We start from the raw sequence: 12,284 nt of genomic DNA on the forward strand, positions 1-12,284 counted from the left end.
GCAGTTATGGGATCCAGCTGGATCCAACAACACACAGGCGAGCTCGATCTCAGCACGCGAGCTCCCAAATCCCGCTCACGCTACAGGCGAGGTCACCATCTCTCTCGTGCAGGCGAGATCTTGGGCGACATCAACAGGCGAGGTCCACACCCAACAGGCGAGGTCGAAACCATCAGGCGAGTTCTTCACAGGCGAGCTCGGTCGCCGACGAGGTCAGTGTTCAACAAAATGACATACATCAATGATGAATAAATATAACAGTCATATATGCAACTAAATGAGCAACTCTGAAATCGACGCCGAGCAAAGTACAATAAGGATATCACCAGAGTAAAGAGGCTCTTAAAGCTCATCAAATGTGGGAATTTCTGCATCGAAACCGTGAGTGACCTGATAAGCATGTCTTGGTATTATATTCCTGTATGGGTCTTTCTCTCGCTTCTCCTTCAGATAAGAAATGCAGTTCTCTACCTCGGCCTTGACATGCAAATATAATTCTTGGGCTTTGTCCCTCTCTCTTAGATCCTGCCTCCTCCCTTCAGCAATTTCAAAGCAATCGATTAAGTCAGATTAAAATGTTATGAATATTAACACTCCTGAGTCATAACTATGATAAAGCGAAACAAATACTAACGCATGGACCGGATGTGACCGTTGTCCAACACATGGACCGGATGTGACCGTTGTCCAACGCATGGACCAGATGGTAATGCAAATCCAGCACGAGGATTAAATAGTAATGCATGTCCAACACGAGGACTAAGTTGTTGGCCTTCTTGTTTTGATGATGTTTAACAAATAATTTACAACTAATGTATTTACCCTAGGCAAACATATTAACACTCCTGAGTCATAACTATGATAAAGCGAAACAAATACTAGCAAAATGTTATCAATAAAGTTTGATACCATTCTTCCATTAGTAAGGACTAGGGAGTCGTTGCTTTTTTTCTTTCTTTCTTCTAATAATATTTCCAGGTACCTAAGATACTAGAACTTCTGCGAAATCTAGAAGGACGTGGCTTACTAAGCGAATTCATTAGGAAATTATTCAAAATTTTGGTTCACGAAGTCCTCAACGATCCCTGTATTATTTAAGAACTACTGGACTTATTCGTTATCTATACTTCAATTTGTCACAGACCGTATGTCTCTGAACCTTGCTTTATGAAAAAAGTTTGTGATTGTACACCATCATTTGCATAGCCCAGCTGTACAGGAGCAATCATTTGGTTTAAATATGTAATAATAGTTTTAGTCCTACTTATTCGAAATGCTTTACTGAAACAACAGTAGATAAATTTCCTACTTCAAATATTCCTTGTTACTGCTTAACTTTGTGATTTTTAGTTTACAGCTCACGAAAGGCCCAAATCAGGAGACCATTTACCAAAATAGAACCGCAAATTGGTTTCAAACTCATTTTGGCCCAAAAATAAGGGCCCGTTTGGTTGATATTTTTGGCCTCGGGTGTTGGGTAGAAAGCCTGCCAAAAGAGCACTTTTGGCAGGCTTTCTGCCCAAAACATCAACCAAACGGGCCCTAAACGTCATTTCGTTTATGCCCTTACAAAAGTGGGACTTAAACCTACTCCTACTGCCTTTTAATTTGGCAGTTTTTTTTGCTCTTTGTGCAGCATTTGCATTTTCACAATTTTAAGGTCTAAATGCAACCATGTACTTAGGAATAGAGATGCTCAATTAGATCCCTGCAGGAATAACAATATGGGTTGGTATTTAATTTCACATTCTGATTATGAAATGCTGGAGAATAAACAGGACCATAAGGTAGGGACTTGAATTCACACCAGAAAAAAAAAGGCCTATATATCAGCTAATAGCTATTAGAGTCTGGGGTCATAACTTCATTTTAAAACCAATGTTTTATTATCCTACTTGATTAGGGAATAAAAGTCCCACACCTGCATCCGCTTAACTCATCAATTCACCTGAAATGAGCCTCACTAGTAACCAGTTGGAGAGAAGACACATCCAACAACAGACTACAATGAAATCATTCCACATGCATAATTACTGAAAAGGAGGATTTTATCTGGTAAAAGATACATTTAGTTACACGCTGTTACATCAGAATTTTCCTATATGCTTCACCAAAGGAATAACGTAATAAGATACATTTAGTTACACGCTGTTACATCAGAATTTTCCTATATGCTTCACCAAAGGAATAACGTAATCATATACTCCCTTTAAAAGCACGGGAAAATCTTTCGGTACACAAAAACACCATTAAAATTCAAATATTATTCCATTAAGTAAGAGTAAGTTGATAAATTGATGAATTCTCTTTGGATATACATAGTATGAAGATAAGGATACAGTTTAAATTGAAATGTAAATCTAAATAAAATTATTAAATGTTAAATTTACATATGTCTACAAAATGAAGGGCGTATATGCAAAAACCAAATAAAATTAATGACACAAATAATGTCTACCCTAAACTTCGAACCCGGGAACAACGTAGACCTACAAATATACATAATGTGGATAGGATATTTACAAAATCCACCAAACAAATTAAAGAGACAAAGGTTATTCTCAAAATTATAAAAAATTTAAGAAAAATAGAAATCATAATCCCTTTAAAAGCACGAGTTCGGGAAAAGCTTTCTATAGTCAAAATTACTTTGTACTATTTTAAATATTTAATTTAAATTATAATCTATCCTAATCATACTTATATCCTATCCTAATACCCCTTGAAATATATATAGCTCAACAATTTAAATAAGATTAATAAAATATATGAAACAGCTCTGTAGTATCAGTTTATTACATAAAGCATTACAAACAAAAAGCAAAAAGTTTTAAAATTAGACAAAATACTCTCAAAGTTTAAAATTACACAAAATAAAAAGCTAAAAATTCAAAGGAAAGAATAATTGTGTGATATTCTTTCATTAAGATATATAAATATAATTTATAATTTAAGATTTACTATCCCTTTTCAGAATCTGAAAATAGTAAAGTTGATACTGGTAAAATAATAATAATAATAACAAATTAAAAATATCCAGTTAAAGAATAAAAACTTAAAAAATATATGATAAATTAAAAAATTAATATTATTGTATAAATTAAAGTAACTACATATAATTTTATCAATATGTTAAGAGCAGCAAAAATACATAAGTATCATTAATTAATAGAAGACTAAATCGTAAAAAACTAATAAAAGACTATAATATAATAGCTTAACATCAATTGATTATAATTTATAAATATTGATCTCTAATGGTAATAATATTTATAGGGGAGTTGATCTTATGTCAACTTAAGTGGATGTCCACCAAACTTTTTAACCACTCATTTATATATATAGAAAAACCTCTTCATATCTTTCATGGATCCTTGGGCAACATCAATGGCTAAAAAGTTTGGTGAACAGTTTTTTGCTATCCACTTAAGTTGACACAAGTTTTGCTCTTTATATGGTAAAAAAGTATAAAGATTTATGTATGAAGAATTATTAGAAAATTTAGAGATATTCAAAAGAACCAAGCGGTTTTCATTTCAAATATAATTCGAAACATCCATGAATCACTTCAATTAACACTAACATAAGTTATATTTATCAAAGAAACACCGACTGAATACCCCCAGAAGAATATATTGAAGAACTTTGTTCCAATTAAAGAAACATTTTTCATGAAAGATAAAAGTAAAATTACTATGTCATGACTTCACGTAGCAAAAAATATAAAATCTCTATCTTTCTTTTTCTTATATAGTATCACTACCCTGTGTGTGACTTTATTTAGGAGTATGACCACTAACGAATGATCAATTCTTAAAGACAGAATCAAAGATAATTATGTAATAGCACTATTAGAATTCAAGATCTCTAAATATAAAGGTAGTATATTTCATTACTAAAATTCTTATTAAATGCCACTAAATATAAAATTCACCTTATATCTATCTCAAATTTATAGAGGAGATGTGCATGTCATCGTAGATTGCGTCAATAATATATATCAATCTAAAGATACAACTTACTGAAGAAAAAACAGAATAGTAAATAAACCAAGCAAATATCCATATAACACCGTAAAAAAAACTATTACATTTTAAAGCCAATATGCAACACTCTTTTAGAGTAAGCTATCAAGACAAAATCATCTCCATTAAGGCTCTTTATAAATGCAGCAGAGATTCAAATTACTAATATATACAAACATTATAACATTTGAAAGATGTATGATCTTAGAAAACCTACTCTAAAATTCATATAATTAAACCTAAGAATAATTTACCAATATGCAGACACACTATCGCACCTTTAAGGCAATGATAACTACCATTTATAATAGAGTTGAGCAGTGGTTCTATGTTTGCAAAGGTTATAACAAGAAAGTGGATAAAGATGTTAATAATAAGTTTCCAGATGATATATATTGTAAAATCGTCGATGATGTAGTACCAAGGTTAGGTAATATCCCTTCTTCATGAAATAAATATATTAAAATTAAATATTAATATTATAATCTAAAGAAAATTGACAATGAAAAATATAATGTACTTAGTTCAGATCCTCATAGAAAATGACACAGACAAAGCAAAAATAACATTATGATACAATAGAAATTCTTATTGGATGCACAACAGAAAAATTCATTGCAGAGAAAAAGAGGTAGCTCCTAACCTTATTTAAGTAATAAATTAAAAGCACAAAAAAATTTATATATATGAAATTAACATTTATTCTTATTAAAATAGAAAAAAATCAAAGTTTGTATTATCAGAAGTTTGTGTTGAACATAAAAAAAATATTCAACTTTTTTGTGAATTTAGACGAGAAGACAAAAGATGAATGAGCCCAAGGAAAGATAACATGTTTCAGTCTCATATCACAATCGCTATAGACGATGAAGACACTACTCTAGAATTGCACAGGAAAAAGATAAAGATAAAGAAGGATGGATCTCGACTCGATAAAAAATAAAATAGAAGCAAAAAAAGATAATGCTTTGTGAATTGTTATAGAATAGTTTTATTTTTTTTAGTAAAATTAGGAATCTTTAGAAGGGATTTTCATAAACTATTTTTAGTGTTTTCATATGCATATGTGGATGCTTTTATCATATAAAAGTGTACTAGAGTTAGAATTAATCTTTAGTTTATGATTTTTTTTCATTAACTATTTTCTGTCATTTTAGCTCACTTTAAATCAATCATCTTGGTTTGTTGGCTTTATTATTCATCTTCCTTTTATAATAGTATTCATAACACTATACTTCCTCAGGTCAAGCTCGGTTTCATGCCGATCGAAATGAAATTAAAATTTAAATTGGCTTTAGATTATATTTATATCCTGACAATTCAACTATCTGTTAGATCTACATCATAAAACTTGAGATCTAAAACCATATAGCCATGATTAATTCAAAGAGATTAACAAATAATCAAAAAGAGCGGAAGCTTATACCTGAATCCATGGATGAAATCTTGATTTGGGTTTTGGATCTTCTAACCTTAGGGTTCTCTCTAAAACCGAATTTCTCTAGCTAGATGGGGGTGTAGAGAATTAGAGAATGTAACCCTAGGTTAGGGACCATAACCCCTTATTTATAGATGTTGTACTTTTGTAATTTAGCCCCTCAATAAATCACAATTACAACCTGGTATCTGCACATATAACCCCATGACTTATTTAAATACCAAATTAACCCAACTTAATTGATCACTTTAGTGGGTTATCCTGAAAGATAGCAATACACAATGATTAATCATATGTGTCCACAAATAGATTTATTAGATTAAATCCAACAATCTCCCACTTGGGCACCATATGATTCCTTAAATTATGTATAACCTTATGAGCTCAAAATTGCTATCACTGAAAAGGTATTTCCGAACAATCTCGTCCATTGACTATATCAATATAGGATCAAAGCGGCATTCGTCACATTTATCGTGACTCGACCCATCAATGGTCACATATACCAATACAATCAAACGACATAGATCAATCATGGATGTGCAGCATAAAAATTACATGCAATGTGATCAGTACATGTCTATTTTCAACTGGTCCTCCTTAGTGAGGTCAAAACCAAACATAATGTAACAGAGTGTCTTAACTGAAAACTTTATTCTGATCAGACAATACAAACAAACATAAAGCACCACAAATACAAACTCCCACTAAAACATAATATCCTCAAATAATACCACACCCATATGAGCAGTATGCTCATGAAAGACCTTAGGTGGCAATCCCTTAGTAAGAGGATCAGCTAACATGGAGTTTGTCCCAATGTGCTCTATGGATATCTGTCCACTCTGTACCCTTTCTTTCACAACCAGGAACTTAATGTCAATATGTTTTGACTTAGTTGAGCTCCTGTTGTTATTGGAATACATTACTGCAGATTTATTGTCACAATATAGCCTTAGTGGTCTTTCAACATTTTCCAAAATGCGCAGTCCCGTGACAAAATTTCGCAGCCATATTCCCTGATTGGATGCCTCATAGCAAGCTACAAATTCTGCTGCCATAGTGGAGGAAGCTACTAGTGTTTGTTTGACACTTTTCCATGATATAGCTCCTCCTGCTAACATATAAATGTAGCCTGATGTAGACTTCCTGCTATCTTGGCATCCAGCAAAATCAGAGTCCGAATACCCAATGACCTCTAATTTCTCTGATTTTCTGTATGTGAGCATGTAATCTTTTGTTTTCTGAAGATACCTCATAACCCTTTTGACTGCTATCCAATGATCCATACCAGGGTTGCTTAAGTATCTGCCTAACATCCCAACAATGTACGCAATATCCGGACGCGTACATACCTGAGCATACATTAGACTTCCTACAGCCGAAGCATAAGGAATCTTCTGCATTTCCTGAATTTCAAGGTTACCTTTAGGGCACTGATTGAGACTAAACTTGTCTCCTTTAGCAACAGGGGTGTCACCTGGTCTGCAATCTTGCATGCCAAACCTTTTAAGTACCTTATCGATATAGCTCTTTTGTGATAATCCAAGAATACCCCGAGAGCGATCTCGATGTATCTGGATCCCTAATATAAAAGAGGCGTCCCCAAGATCTTTCATCTCAAAATTCTTTGATAGAAATCTCTTGGTTTCGTGCAACATGCCTATATCATTAGTGGCAAGCAAGATGTCATCCACATACAGAACCAGAAAAATATACTTACTCCCACTGAACTTGTGATATACACAGTCATCAACAATGTTCATCTCAAAACCGAACGAGATAACTATTTGTTGAAACTTATGATACCATTGACGAGGAGCTTGCTTGAGTCCATAGATGGATTTCCTTAATTTGCAAACCATATTCTTTGGGTCTCCTGACACAAAGTTTTCTGGTTGCACCATATAAATCATCTCATCAATGTCTCCATTGAGAAATGCAGTCTTAACATCCATCTGATGTAACTCAAGATCATAATGAGCAACAAGTGCCATGATTATTCTGAAAGAGTCTTTCGATGAAACCGGAGAGAAAGTCTCTGTATAATCAATGCCTTCCTTTTGAGTATAGCCTTTAGCCACAAGACGCGCCTTATACCTCTCCACATTACCGTTTGCATCCCGCTTGGTTTTAAAAATCCATTTACAACCAATTGGTTTTGCACCTTCTGGCAATGGGACAAGTTCCCAAACCTTATTGTCTTGCATAGACTTATACTCTTCATTCATGGCATCAATCCACTGTTGAGAGTTAGAACTTTTCATGGCCTGAGAGAAGTTGATTGGATCATCTTCTAACATTCCACTACTTTCCTCATGTTTATGTTTATATCACCCTTAGTTTCATATCCTTGCATATAACTCATAATATACCTCATTGCTAGGATATATCCCTTGTTCATATTACTTATCCTAGCTTACATATCTTGTTGTATTTTATACTTGCTAGGATAACTTGTTATTAATTTTAATTGGCATTAAATCGGATTAGATTAGCATAAGACCCTAATCACCCCCCCTCTAGGGTCTAACATAAGTGGGAAGGGTGTCCAACACGAGGACTAAAAGGTAATGCTTGTCCAACACAAGGACTGAGAAATGGTGAAAATATCGCTGAGATACATAGTGAATTCTACCTATATCAATTCACAATCAAATCAGTGTATATATCCACAATTGGTACCCTCAGGTCATCTATCATGCCTGGTTACGTAGTAAGACTAAATACCAATGTCAGATAGTCCAGTCAAACTCTCAAACATGAGTGAAATGTTCAAAATACACCAAACAAGGTATATACAGCAGATACATCGGCGGTCGACCGCACACTGGTACGCAGCTGTCGGTCGACCAGTGCGACCTCGCGGTCGACCAGTGCGACCTTGCGGTCGACCGACAGAACGCTGCGGTCGACCGACGAGGTCGTGCGGTCGACCGCGGCCCTAAAACGAGCTTGGCGGTCGACCGCACCAGTCGACCGCCAAGCGGACAAAAACCCTATTTTGGGTTTCTGTCAGCTGCTAAACCTGTAAATTTTCTCTCTTGAGTTAAATCAGTAATATTGCACATAAAATTTTCCATGAAACAGATAAATAAAGCAAGTTTACACATTTAGAAATCATTATCAAGATCCCAAAACATGGTTAAACATGATCTATGTACAGTTAATCAATAAAACAGGGTTTTTCTCCTTTTAAAACGTATTCAGGTCTAAACCTCCATAATAAAATTCATTGGTGAGCTTTTAAAATAAAGAAAAAATCTGAGTCTCATATCATGAGCCATAAAGATCTATTTGCTATTCAAAAAATACGATTTTGGCTCAATAAAACTCATAAAAATCCAAGAGAAAACTATAGAAAACAAGGGTGAGGGATTGGGCGAGATGATACTCGCCTTAGGTGCTGACAAATGCCCTGAATGTGGTCCTCCTTCGATCTGATCTGCAAACTCCCACTGCAACTCCTTCAACTTCCCAAAAATCACCAGATCCAGCTAAGGTTTTGAGAGGGGAGAGAAAGGGGGCTAGGGTTTTGGATCTCAGGTCTGAGAGAGGCTCTCTCGGGCAAAATAGCTTATAAACCCCCTTACAAACCCGACCCGAAACCCTCTAAGGCCAAAACAAAAATCCGTAAGAACCCAAACCTGAAACATCTCTGATCGCTGATCGGTCGACCGCACCGGTCGACCGCCACGGTCGACCGCGTCGGTCGACCGCTCAGCACAAAAATGCCTTCTGTTAGGCATTTCACATGCTGGCCATATATCACTCGATTTCTCTCACTTATAAACACATGTTGGGTTCCCAAACCCTGATAAATATGTACATCATATATATATATGGTTATTTTTTACAAAAGAAAGATTTATTACTGTTTATTCACACAATTTCATTATAAAATTTTGGGGTTTTACATTCTTCCCCCCTTAAAAGAATTTCGTCCTCGAAATTCGGAAATTATATAAATCTCGAAATATGAACTACTAGATAACATATAGAGATATTTACACTTAACGATCAACCTGTCTTCTTCTTGCACACAGTATGAAATGAGCTCATTTAGAGTCCATTTCTCCTTTTGACAGTTATAACTGACCTTAAATTGGTTAAACTGTGCAGGAAGAGACAACAAAACCAGATGCACTAATAACTCGTCACAAAGATCGAGTTTAAGTGCCTTAAGTTTTGAAGCAATATGAGACATTTCCATAATATACTCCCTGATATTTCCTTTGCCCTTATACTTCATTGAAATCAAGCGAGCTAAAAGCGTGCTTGTTTCTACCTTATCGTTTTTCGCAAAACGCTTCTCAATTTCGGCAAGGAAATCTTTAGCCTTAGTAATCCATTAAGGTGAATGATCATAAGACTCATGCAATTTGAACGCTCCCACTTCTCATGCTCCTTCTTTGCATCAGGAGTGCTCTTGTCCTCCCTGGCAAGTATACAAACCGGAATCTCAATAGTAGTCAAATCCTCCTGAAGCTCAACCTCTAGTGCATCCAACACTCGCTGCTGCTCCTCATCATGCAAGTGTTTCTTCAGCATAGAAACATGAAACACATTGTGTATACTAGACATCGATCTTGGAAGATCTAGTCTGTATGACACAGCTCCAATGCGCTCTAAAATCTGAAATGGTCCAATATATCTCGGCGCAAGCTTTTCCCGTCGCCCAAATCGCTGTACGCCCTTCATAGGCGATACCTTCAGCATGACTGAGTCTCCCACCTGAAACTCCAAGGGTCTTCGTCTCTTATCTGCATAACTCTTCTGTCGGCTCTGAGCGGCTAGAATCCGCTCCCTGATCAATGCTACCTTCTCGGTAGTCTGTCTCACCAGCTCCGGTCCAAGCATCAAGCTGTCCTCCGGCTCGGCCCAACATATCGGTGACCTACAAGGTCTCCCGTACAATGCCTCATACGGGGCCATCCCGATCGTCGCTTGATAACTATTGTTATAAGCAAACTCTACCAGTGGAATATGATCCTCCCAGCTGCCTTGGAAGTCAATGACACATGCCTGCAGCATGTCCTCCAACACCTGATTCATCCTCTCTGTCTGACCATCCGTCTGGGGGTGGAAAACACTGCTATACGATAGCCTGCTGCCAAATGAGTCCTGGAAACTCCTCCAAAAGTGTAAAGTGAAAACCGATCCCCGATCCGATACGATCGTGTCCGGAACCCCGTGAAGTCGAACTATCTCACGAATGAAGATCCTCGCATAAGCCTCGGCTGTATAAGTGGTCCTCACCGGAATGAAGTGTGCTGACTTCGTCAATCGGTCCACTATGACCCAAACAGAATCATTTCCCCTCTTCGACTTCGGCAACCCCACAATAAAATCCATGGAAATGTCTGCCCACTTCCACTCTGGAATGAGTAAAGGCTGAAGTGTTCCTGCCGGTCTCTGATGCTCTGCCTTCACCTGCTGACAAGTAAAACATCTAGCCACATAGTCTGCAATCTCTCTACGCATACCGCTCCACCAGAAATGTCTCTTCAAATCCTTGTACATCTTGGTGGTTCCTGGATGCACTGTGTACCGAGTACGGTGTGCCTCATCAAATAACTCCCTCTTCAGCTCTGCGCTGGCTGGCATAACCAATCTACCCTTCATCCGTAGACCTCCATCAACTCTGATGGTCCAATCAGTCTTAGGCTCTTTGGAAATCTCCTCCTTTCGGATTTGAATCCAAGAGTCTCCCAACTGAGCTCTGACAACTTTGTCACTCCAAGATGGCTGCACTGTCACAGCTCCCAAAAATGCTCTGGTTCCTCCAATCTCGGGTCTAAAATCAAACTGGCTAAGGGTGATAAGATCCCGATGTAGTGAACACCTCAAAGCTGAAATCTGATGTCGACGCTTCCTGCTTAAAGCATCTGCTACGACGTTCGCCTTACCCGAATGATACTGGATCGCGAACTCGTAGTCCTTAATAAACTCAATCCATCTCCTCTGTCTCTGGTTGAGTTCCTTCTGGGAAAAGAGGTACTTCAGACTCTGATGGTCTGTGAATAACTCAAACTGTACCCCATACAGGTAGTGCCTCCAAGACTTCAGTGCAAATACCACTGCTGCCAACTCCAAATCATGAGTGGGATAGTTCTGCTCATGCACCCTCAACTGCCGTGAGATATAAGCTACTACCCTCTGAGTCTGCATCAATACGCCTCCTAAGCCTGCCAATGATGCATCTGTATACACAACAAATGTCCTGTCACTGCTCGGAATAGTCAAAACCGGCGCTGTAGTCAACTTAGTCTTCAAAATATCAAAGGCCTTCTGGCACTCCATGCTCCATATGAACTATACACCCTTCTTCGTAAGGTGTGTAATAGGTGCCGAAATCTTCGAGAAGTCCTGAATGAACTTCCTATAATATCCAGCTAAGCCCAAAAAGCTGCGAATCTCTGTCACCGTCTTCGGTGGCTCCCAATCAAGAACTACCGTGACCTTAGCCGGATCCACTGCTATACCCTCTCGACTAATGACATGGCCAAGAAATCTGACTTCTGAAAGCCAAAACTCGCACTTGCTAAACTTTGCATACAGCTGATGCTCCTGAAGAGTCATCAATGCTATCCGTAGATGTTCCTCATGATCCGCCTCCGACCTCGAGTAAATGGGAATATCATCGATGAAAACGATCACAAACCGATCTAAGAAGAGACGGAACACCCGGTTCATCAAGTCCATGAATACCGCGGGTGCATTGGTCAACCCAAATGGCATGACCAAGAACTCGAAAGAACCATATCGAGTAAGAAAAGCGGTCTTGGGAATATCCATATCCCGAACCCGCAGCTGATGAT

At 37.3% G+C, this 12,284-nt stretch overlaps 1 pseudogene; it reads right to left on the minus strand.

Annotated features, from left to right (window-relative positions):
* The window catches only part of LOC109838610, a 35,790-nt pseudogene continuing 23,790 nt past the window's right edge, over positions 285-12,284 (minus strand).

The sequence above is a fragment of the Asparagus officinalis genome, chromosome 4 (assembly GCF_001876935.1).
Source record: "Asparagus officinalis chromosome 4, Aspof.V1, whole genome shotgun sequence".
NCBI lineage: Eukaryota > Viridiplantae > Streptophyta > Magnoliopsida > Asparagales > Asparagaceae > Asparagus > Asparagus officinalis.